This window comes from Vicugna pacos, chromosome 16, assembly GCF_048564905.1.
Source record: "Vicugna pacos chromosome 16, VicPac4, whole genome shotgun sequence".
NCBI lineage: Eukaryota > Metazoa > Chordata > Mammalia > Artiodactyla > Camelidae > Vicugna > Vicugna pacos.
The window spans coordinates 5689096-5699173 of NC_133002.1; positions in this window are offsets into that span (position 1 = coordinate 5689096).

The window sequence follows — 10078 nt, forward strand, 5'->3', positions numbered from 1 at the left end:
TGCAGCGCTCGGGGCTGAGCCAGGAGCCTGCGTGGAAGGCAGGCACCTTCCCTCCAGGTGGCGCCGATCGATCACAGGGGTTGGCGACCAGCAGCCCTGCCCGGCGGCATTTGCACAGTGCTCTGCCTGGGGTAGGCCCTGCTGCCGGCTGGTTGAGCGTGTGCACTTGTGACCAGGGTTAGGTATGAAGTCCCCTCACTGCTGGCGGTGACGCCAGGTGGAGCTCCTAGAGGGACATGAGTTCCCCTCCTCAGGGTCTCCCCACTCCTCAGCCAGTGTCTGGACCAGAGGGAGTATCTGTGAGGAGATACTGTTTACATGCCTGTTGGGTGCTTAGTAAGTCAACCCAGCCTGGGCCTGGAGCAGGGCTGTGGCTTGCAGGGAAGAGCATCAGATAGGGCTCTGCTGGGACTTAAGGCCACAGAAACACAGTGCAGGACTCTGCCTGGTTTTTGTGAAGTGTGCGTGGGAGTACCAGGAATTGCGGGCTGCTTGCAGGTGCCTGGAGCCCCTCACCCACAGCGTCATCCTGCTGGGCCCCGCCACACACAGGGTAGGGACTTGGTTGCGCCGGATCAGAGGGAGGCAGACCAGAGTAGATCTGGAGGAAAAGTAGTAGTAAAATGGGTCACAGAAGCAAAATGATCCTAAAAAGATCATCTGTAACTCGATTAACTTAGAAAGGTACTAGGGTCTGTGCTTAGCCGCTGAGTAGAAGTTTCAACTTTATTCCCACGTGAGAGATCCCCGCGACCCACAGAAGGCACTTCAGAGTTTTTTGCTTCTCTCTTAACAAGCTTTTCTTGAGGAACTGAGAAGGGAGCAGCCAGTGGACACAGCTCTGATCTGGAGGAGGATGAGTCCTATGGGAGGGTAGACAGAAGATGTATAAAGCACTCCCTGGGGAGTCTGGGAGGGTCTCTGCAGGGAGAGCGGTGGGTGTCAGAGAAGGAGTTTGTGGGAACAGAAGCAGGGCAGGCTGTTGGGTGCTGGTGGTAGGGTTAGCACACCCTTGCTTGTTAAAGTTTTTTTGCTGCTTTGTTATTGAGGTGTAATTTACATGCCATAAAATTCACTCGTTGTAAATGTAGAATTTGGTGGTTTTTAATAAGTTTGTAGAGTTGTGCTACCATCAACACACTGTACTTTTAGAATATTTTCATCACCCCAACAAGTAACTCTCGCTGGTTTGCAGTCAATCCTCAGTTCCATCCCCGCCCCAGGCAATGACTGACCTGCTTTCTGTAGCGATAGATTTGTCTTTTCTGAATGATTCATATAAATGGTATCATACAATGTGTAGTCTTTGTGTCTGGCTTCTTTCACTGACCATATCTGGGTAGTTTGTTTCTTTTTGTTGCTGACTGGTACCCACTGTGTGGATACACCAGCCACATTTTGCTTCTCTCTTTGCCTTTTCATTACCATTTGAATTGTGTCCAGATTTTGGCCATTATGTATGAAGCTGATATAAAGACTCACAAATCTTTGTGGAACATGTTTTCGTTTTTCTTGGCTAGATACCTAGGTGCAGAATTACTGGGTCATATGGTAAGTTTATATTTAACTTCCTGAGAAACTGCCAGCTGTTTTTCACATCGTCTGCACCACTTTATGCGCCCACCAGCAATGTGTGAGAGTTCCAGTTGCTCCACAGCCTAATTCTCATCATCTCAATTATGATTATAGCCATTCTAGTAAGCCCTGGACTCTCACTGTGGCTTTAATTTATATTTCCCTAATGACTAGTGATGTAGAACAGCTTTTCATGCATTTATTAGCCATTCATATATCTACCTTCTTCTGTGAACTGTCTATTCAAATCTTTTGCTCATTTTTAATTGAGTTGTTTGTCTCACTGCATTGTAAGAAGTCTTCATATATTCTAAATATAAATCTTTTATCAGAAAATGATTTGCAAATCTTTTCTCCCAGTCTGTAGCTAGCTTTTTCATTATTTTTAATGCTGTCTTTTGAATCACATTTCAAACTTCGATGTTCCAATTTATCCTTTTTTTTTCTTTTATGGATTGTTTTTGGTGTCGGATCTCAAGAAATCTTTGCCCAACCCAGTGTCACAAAGATTTTTCTCCTATGTTTTCTTCCTGAAGTTTTTATAGTTTTAACTTTTAATGTAGATCTGTAATCCATTTTGAGTTAATTTTTGCCTGTGATGTGAGGTTCTAAAAATATAATTTTGCATATGAGTAGCCAGTTGTCCCAGTATCACTTGTTGAAAAGACTATTTTCCTCTCATTGAATTGGTTTGACTCCTTTCTGGAAAAATCAGTCGGCCAAAAATGTGAGGGTTTATTTCTAGACTCTTAATTTTGTTTGATTCTATTGGCCTGTTTTTACACCAGTGAAAGTTTTGAAATTGGATAGTTTAAGTCCTCTAAATTTTTATCAAAACTGTTTTGGCTATTCTGGGTCCATTGCATTTCCATGTAAATGTTGGGATAAGTTTGTTAATTTCTATAAAAATGCCTGCTGAGATGTTTATAGGGATTATATTTAATCTATAGATCAATTTTGGGAGAATTGCCTTCTTAACAATTTTATCTTCCAATCCATGAACGTGGAATGTCTCCTTGTTTATTTATATTCAGTTTCTTTCAGCAATGTTTTATAATTTTCAGTGTACAAATCTTGCACTTTCGTCAAATTTATTCCTGAATATTTTATTATTTTTGGTGATCTTATCAATGAAATGTTTCCTTAATTGCACTTTTGGATTGTTCCTTACTAGTATATAAAAATGCAGTTGATTTTTTTGGTAGTGGTTTAGTGATCTTGTACCCTGTGACTTTGCTGAATATATTTATTATTTCTATCTTTTTAAATGGATTCCTCACACAGGATCATTTCATCTGTGAATAAATACAGTTTTAATCCTTTCTTTCCAATATATAGGCCTTTAGTTTTTATTTATTTAGACTATTGCAGTGGCCAGAACCTTCAATACGATGCTGAGTAGAAGTGGCAAGAGCTAACATTCTTGCCTTAGTCCTGATCTTAGGAGGAAAAACACTTAAGTTTTTCACCATTAATAATGATATTAGTTGAAGTTTTTCATAGATGCCCATTAAAATCAGTTCGAGGAAATCTTTTTCTCTTCATAGTTTGTAGAGAATTTTTATCTGGAATAGGCGTTGGCTTTTACCAAATGCTTTTTATGTATCTGTTGAGATGATCATGTGGTTTTTGTCCTTAATTCTATTAATATAGTGTATTGCACTAATTCATATTGATGTTCAACGAGCTTCGCACTCCTGGGACAGATCCCACCTGGCTGTATAGTTTTGGTGTATGATTTTGTAATATGTTGCCGGATTTGATTTGCTGATACTTACTAAGGATTTTTGCGTCTGTCTTCATGAGAGATGCTGGTCTGCAGTTTTCTCGTGATGTCTTTGACGGTGTTGGTATCAGGATAATACTGGCTTCTTAGAGTGAATTGGAAAATGTTCTCTCTTTGGTCTTCCGATGAAGTTTGTGAAAGATTGGTATTTCTTCTTTAAATATTTGATAGTGACTTCACCAGTGAAGCCTTCTAGGACTGGGCTCTGTGAGATTTTTAATTACTAATTTAATTTTTTTATGTGGTATAGGTCTGTTCAGATTTTCTGTTTCTTCTCAAATCAGTTTTGGTAAATTTGTGTCTTTTTAGGAGTTCGTTCATTTTTATCCAAGTTGTCTAACTTGTTGATAATATTCCTTTATTAATCCTTTTAATTTCAGTAGGGTCAGCTGCAATATCTTTTTTTTCATTTCTGATTTTGGAAGTTTTGTCTTCTCTCTTGTTTGTCATCTTTTAAAAAATCCTTTCAAAGCTCTAACTTTTGGTTTTATTGATATTTCTCTATTTTTAAGTTTTCTACCTCATTAGTTGCCACTCTGATCCTTACTTTTTCCTTCCTTCTGCTCGCCTTGGGTTGTTTGTTCTCCGTTTCTTTCCAGTCTCTTAGGGTGGAAGCTATCGATCCAGGGACCTGTCACTGGTGAACTGTCTATTCTTTCATTTACTTCTTGCGTTATGTATTTTGGGGCTCTGTTTTTAGGTGTGTGTATTTATTTATCATTGTTGTAGTTTACTGATAAATTGATGCTTTAATCATTATAATTGTTCCTCTTTGTCTCTAGTGATATTTATCTTAATGTATTTTTTTCCAGTGTTAATGTAGCCACTCGAGCTCTCCTGAAGTTTACTGTTTATATGGTGTGTGGTTTTACTTTTACCCTTATTTGTATCTTTGAATCTAAAGTGTTTCTTGCAGACAGCATAGAGTTGAATTTTTTGTAGCCAGTTAGACAGTCTCTGCCTTTTGATTGGAGTGTTTCGTCTTTTCAAATTTAACTTAATTATTGATAACGGTTTTTGCCCATTTGTTCCTCCATTAATGCCTTCTTTTGCATTACGCAGTATGCCATTTTAATTACATTGTTGTTGTATTTACTATGTATTTATTCTTTTTTTTAAATTGTGGTAAAAATACATAAAACTTACCATCTTAACCATTTTTAAGTGTACAGTTCAGTAATATTAAGTATATTCCCATTGTTGTACAACAGATTTCCAGAACTTACTTATCTTACAAAACTGAAACCCTATACACATTAAGCAGTAATGTCCCATTTCTCCCTCCCCCATCCCCTGAGAACCACCACTGTACATTCTTTTTCATAAATTTAGACTACTTTAGACATCTCATATAAATGGAGTCATACAGTACTTGTCGTTTTTGTGTGATTCATTCATGTTGTAGCATGTGTCAGAATTTCCTTTCTTTTAAAGGTTATATAATATTCCATTGTGTGTATATGCCACATTTTGTTTATCCATTCATCAGATGGATTGGGTCATTTCCACATCTTGACTATTATGAATAATGCTGCTGTGAATTATAGGTGTGCAGATATTTGTTTAAGACTCTGCTTTCAATTCTTTTTTTTCCTTCCAGTTTTATTGAGATATAACTGACATACAGCACTGTATACTTTTTAGGGGGGGGTAATTAGGTTGTATTGATTGATTGATTGATTTAAATGGAGGTACTGGGGATTGAACCCAGGACCTCATGCTTGCTAGGCATGCACTCTACCACTGAGCTCTACCCTCCCCCCTGCTTTCAGTTCTCTTGGACATATACCTAGAATTGGGATTGTTGGATCGCATGGTTATCTGTTTTTAACTCAGTTGAGGAATTGCCATACTGTTTTCCATAGTGATTGCACCATTTTACAATCTCACCAGCAGTGCAAAGGGTTCTAATTTCTTCACTTCCTTGCCAACAGTGTTTTCTGTTTTTTCGCTAGAAGCCATCTGAATGGATGTGAGATGATACCTCGTTGTGACTGATTTGCATTTCTCTAATGGTTAGTGACGTTCAGCATCTTTTCATGTGTTTGTTGGCCATTTGTATATAGTCTTCAGAGAAATGCCTATTTAAGTTGTATGCTTTTTTTTGGATTTTTTAAGTTTTATGTACTTATTTTACAATATCATATTTTTTAAATTGAAGTATAGTTGATACACAATATTATATGTTACAGGTATACAATATAGTGATTCAATTTTTAAAAGTTATACTCCATTTATAGTTATTATAAAATACTGGTTATATTCCCCACATTGTACAATACACCCTTGTAGCTTACTTATACCTGATATTTTGTACGTCTTAACCCTCCCCCTCCCCTCGCCCCTCCCCCTTCCCTCTCCCCACTGGTAACCACTAATTCCTTCTATGTCTGTGAGTCTGTTTCTTTTCTGTTACATTCACTAGTTTGTTGTATTTTTTAGATCCCACATGTAAGTGATACCTTACAGTATCTGTCTTTCTCTATCTGACTTACTTCATTTAGCATGATGCCCTCCGAGTCCATCCATGCTGTACACCAGAAACTAAAACAACATTTTAAATCAACTATACTTCAATTAAAAAGCAAACAAACAACCCATTTGAAATATGGGCAGAAGAACTGAAAGGACATTTTTCCAAAAGAGGAAATGCAGATGGCCAACAGGAACATGAAAAGTTGCTCAACATCACTAATAGCAGGGAAATGCAAATCAAAACCACAACGAGACATCAGCTTACACCTGTCAGAATGGCCGTCATCAAAAAGAACACAAATAACAAATGTTGGCAAGGATGTGGAGAAAAGGGAACCCTTGTACACTGTTGGTGGGAATGTAAATTGGTGCAGCCACTATGGAAAACAATATGGAGGTTCCTCAAAAACCCAAAACCAGAACCGCGTGGCCCAGCAGTTCCACTCCTGGGCACAAACACAAGGAGAACAAAAACATCAATTCAAAAAGGCACAGACACCCTGCTATTAACAGCAGCACTATTTACAATCACCAAGACATGGACGCATCCTAAGTGCATCAATGGATGAATGGGTAAAGGAGACGTAGCACATTTATGCAATGGAATGCAACTCACCCATAAAAGAGAAGGATGTTTTGCCATTTGTGGCCCTTCATTCACTTCGTTGATTGATTGGTTGTACTTCAAAAACCAGAATTTAATAACTGGCATAAACATTTCCATTGCATCAAAACCAACAAAATATCTAGAAATAAACTTAACCAAGGAGGTTACTTATACACTGAAAACTGTAAAGCACTGATAAAGAAAATTGCATACAATACAAAGACATGGAAAAATATCTTGTGCTCTTGGATTAGAAGAATCAACATGATCAAAATGGCCCAACTACCCAAAGCAATCTGCAGATCCATGTAACCCCTGTCAAAGTACTCACAACATTTTTCACAGAACTAGAACAAACTATTCCAAAATTTATACGGAACCGTAAAAGATTCCAAATTGCCAAAGCAATCTTTTGTAGGTCTTTTCTTCTTTTTTTCTCTTTCTTCTTTTTGTTCTCTTTTCTTGTGGTTTGATGACTAGAGTTTCCCTTAACATTTGTTGTAAAGCTGGCTTGGTGGTGCTGAATTCTTTTAGATTTTGTTTATCTGTGAAGCTTTTGATTTCTCCATCAAATCTGAACGAGAGCCTTGCTGAATAGAGTATTCTTGGTTGTAAGTTTTTCCCTTTCATCACTTTAAATATATCTTGCCACTCCCTTCTGGCCTGTAGACTTTCTGCTGAAAAATCAGCTGATAACCTATGGGAGTTCCCTTGTATGTTATTTGTTGCTTTCCTCTGCTGATTTTGATATTTTCTCCTTAATTTTTATCAATTTGATTACTATGTGCCTTGGTGTGTTCTTCTTTGGGTTGATCCTGTCTGGAACTCTTTGTGCTTCATGGACTTGGGTGACTATTTCCTTTCCCAGGTTAGGGAAGTTTTCAGTTATCGTCTTTTCAACAATGTTCTCAGGTCCTCTCTCTCTCTCCTCTTTCTGGGATCCCTATAATGTGAATATTAGTGCACTTCATGTTGTCCAAGAGTTCTCTTAAACTATCATCATTTCTTCTTTTTTTTTTTTTTCTATTCTGCAGTAATTCCCACTAATCTGTCTTCTAGCTCACTGATCTGTTCTTCTGCCTCATTTAGTCTATTCTTGGTTCCTTCTAGTGTGTTGCTCATTTCAGTGATTTTATTCTTCAACTCTGTTTGGGTGTTCTTTATATTTTCCAACTCTTTGCTACAAACTTCACTCTGTGCTTCTATACTCCTCTTGAGTTCTCTGAACATCTTTGCCATCATTATTCTTAACTTTTTCCTGGATAAATTGCCTATCTCCTCATCACTTATTTCTTCTTCTGGGATTGACTTGTGCCTTGGCCTGGAAGATATTCCTCTCCCACCTCATATTGTCTATCTTTCTATTTGTATTTTTAGGTAGGTTCATTACTTTCTCGACCTTGGAGAAGTGGCCCTCTGTGGGAGACGTCCTGTGTGTCCCAGCAGTACACTCCTCTCTCATCACCCAAGGGCCAGGGTCCAGCTGGTCCCAGTGTAGAGTCTGGCCTGTGTTTGTGGATTCCTTCCACAGGCTTTGGGATTATTGTTTTCTTATTTCTAGTTTCTGCCCCTGGTGGATGAGGCTGGACTAGAGGCTTGTGCAGGTTTCCTGGCAGGAGGAGCCGGTGCCTGCCCACTGCTAGGTGAAGCTTGGTCCTGGACCTCTGGTGGGTGGGGCTGTGTCTAGAGGCCTTTGTGGCTTAGGGAGTCTGCTGATGGGTGGGGCTGTGCTCCCACCCTGCGTGTTGTTTGGCCTGAGGCTTCCCTACAGGCTGTTGGGTGGGGCTGGGTCTTGGTGCTAATGATCCAAACAAGATGTCAGCCTCCAGGAAAGCTCATGTAGATGAACACTCCTGGAATGTCCACCACCAGCTTTTATGTCCCCAGGGTGAGCTGCAGCTGTCCCCTGCATCCCCAGGAGACCCTCCAAAACCAGCAAGTAGGTCTGGCCCAGGTTCCTATGAAATCACTGCCTCTGCCCTTGGACCTGGCGCACACTAGATTCTGTGCAGGCTTCCCAAGCGAATGGAGTCTCTGCTTACCCCAGTCCCGTGGGGCTCCTGGAGTTAAGCCCCACTGGCCTTCAAAACCAGGTGTCCTGGGGTTTCCTCCTCCCAGTGCCCGGGGAGCCTGGCGTGGGGCTCAGAACTGTCACTCCTCTAGGAGGGCCTCTGCGACTTACTCTTCAGCTTGTGGGTCGCCCATCCTGGGGGGTGATGGGGCCTGATTATATCACGACCACCCTCTCCTACCGTCCTGCTGTGGTTCCCTCTTTATGTTTCCAGTTGAAGAAGATCTTTTTTGCTGGGTTCCAGTCTTTTTTTTTAATGGTTGTTTAGCACTCACCTGTGGTTTTGTTATAGTCACGAGGAGAGGCGAGCTCATGGTCCTACCACTCCGCCATCTTGACTGGATGAAAATCTGTATGCCCGTTTTGAAATCAGGTTTCTTTTTGGTTTTTCTGCTGTTGACTTATAGATTTCTTTATATATTTTGCATATTAACCCCCATTAGATATGATTTGTATTTACTATATATTTTTATGTTATTTTCTTAGCAGTTGTTCTAGGAATTCCATTACAATCTATGAGATAAATATTAACAATTCTGGTAAAATACAAAAATTTGGTTCTAATAAGCTTGGTTTTCCTTCTGCTTCCTTTGTGTAATTATATTTATTATTTATATATGCTATAACCCCCTAAATACAGCAATATAATTACTGTTTTATGCAATTTAGTGTCTTTTACAAAGTTAAAAGAGAACACGCACATAGACTCTTTCATATTCACTCATACATTTACCTTTTCAACTGCCTCTTCCTATCTTTGTGTAGATTCAAATTACCATCTGGAATCACCTGAATGATCGCCTTTGGTTCTTAGAAAGCAAGTTTTCTAGCCATGAACTCTTGCTTTATTTGTAGGGGGAGAGTGTCTATTTCATCTCTCTTTTGCTGACGGTAGGGTTCTTGGCCGACGGTTTTGCTTTTAAATTCTTGTAGCACTTTGACTAGGCCAGCCCACTGCCTTCCGGCTCCCATCGCTGTTATTTGCCTTTGTCGTTTTGTTGTTCCTTGACACACGATGAGTTGCTTTCCTCTAGCTTCTTTGAAGATTTTCTCTTTGTCTTCCAAAGGTTGGCTGTGCAGTGTCTAGGTGTAGATCTGTGTTTATCCTCCGTGGGATTTATTGAGCTGCTTGGATCTGCAGATTGTTTTCATCCTATTTGGCAGTTTTCCGCCATTATTTCTTCAGATATTTTTTTCTGCCCCTTTCTTTACTCTCCTTCCAGCATTCCCATTACACATCAGCTGTTACACCTGATGTTGTTGTGTGGGTCTCTGAGCTTCTGTTCATTTTTCATTCTTTCTCCTCCTTGTTCTCCACGTTGGCTAATTTTGCTCTGTAAGTTCAGATTCTTTCTTCTGCCTTCCTGAATCTACTATTTAGTCCTTCTACTTAATTTTTCATGTGTTATTGTACTTTACAACTCCAGAATTTTTTATTTGTATTGCAGTACAATATACACAGCACAGACTTTTACTGTTTTAACAGTTTTTAAGTGCACAGCTCAGGAGCATTGAGTCCACTCACTCTGTTATGCAGCGATCACCACTGTCCATCTCCAGAACT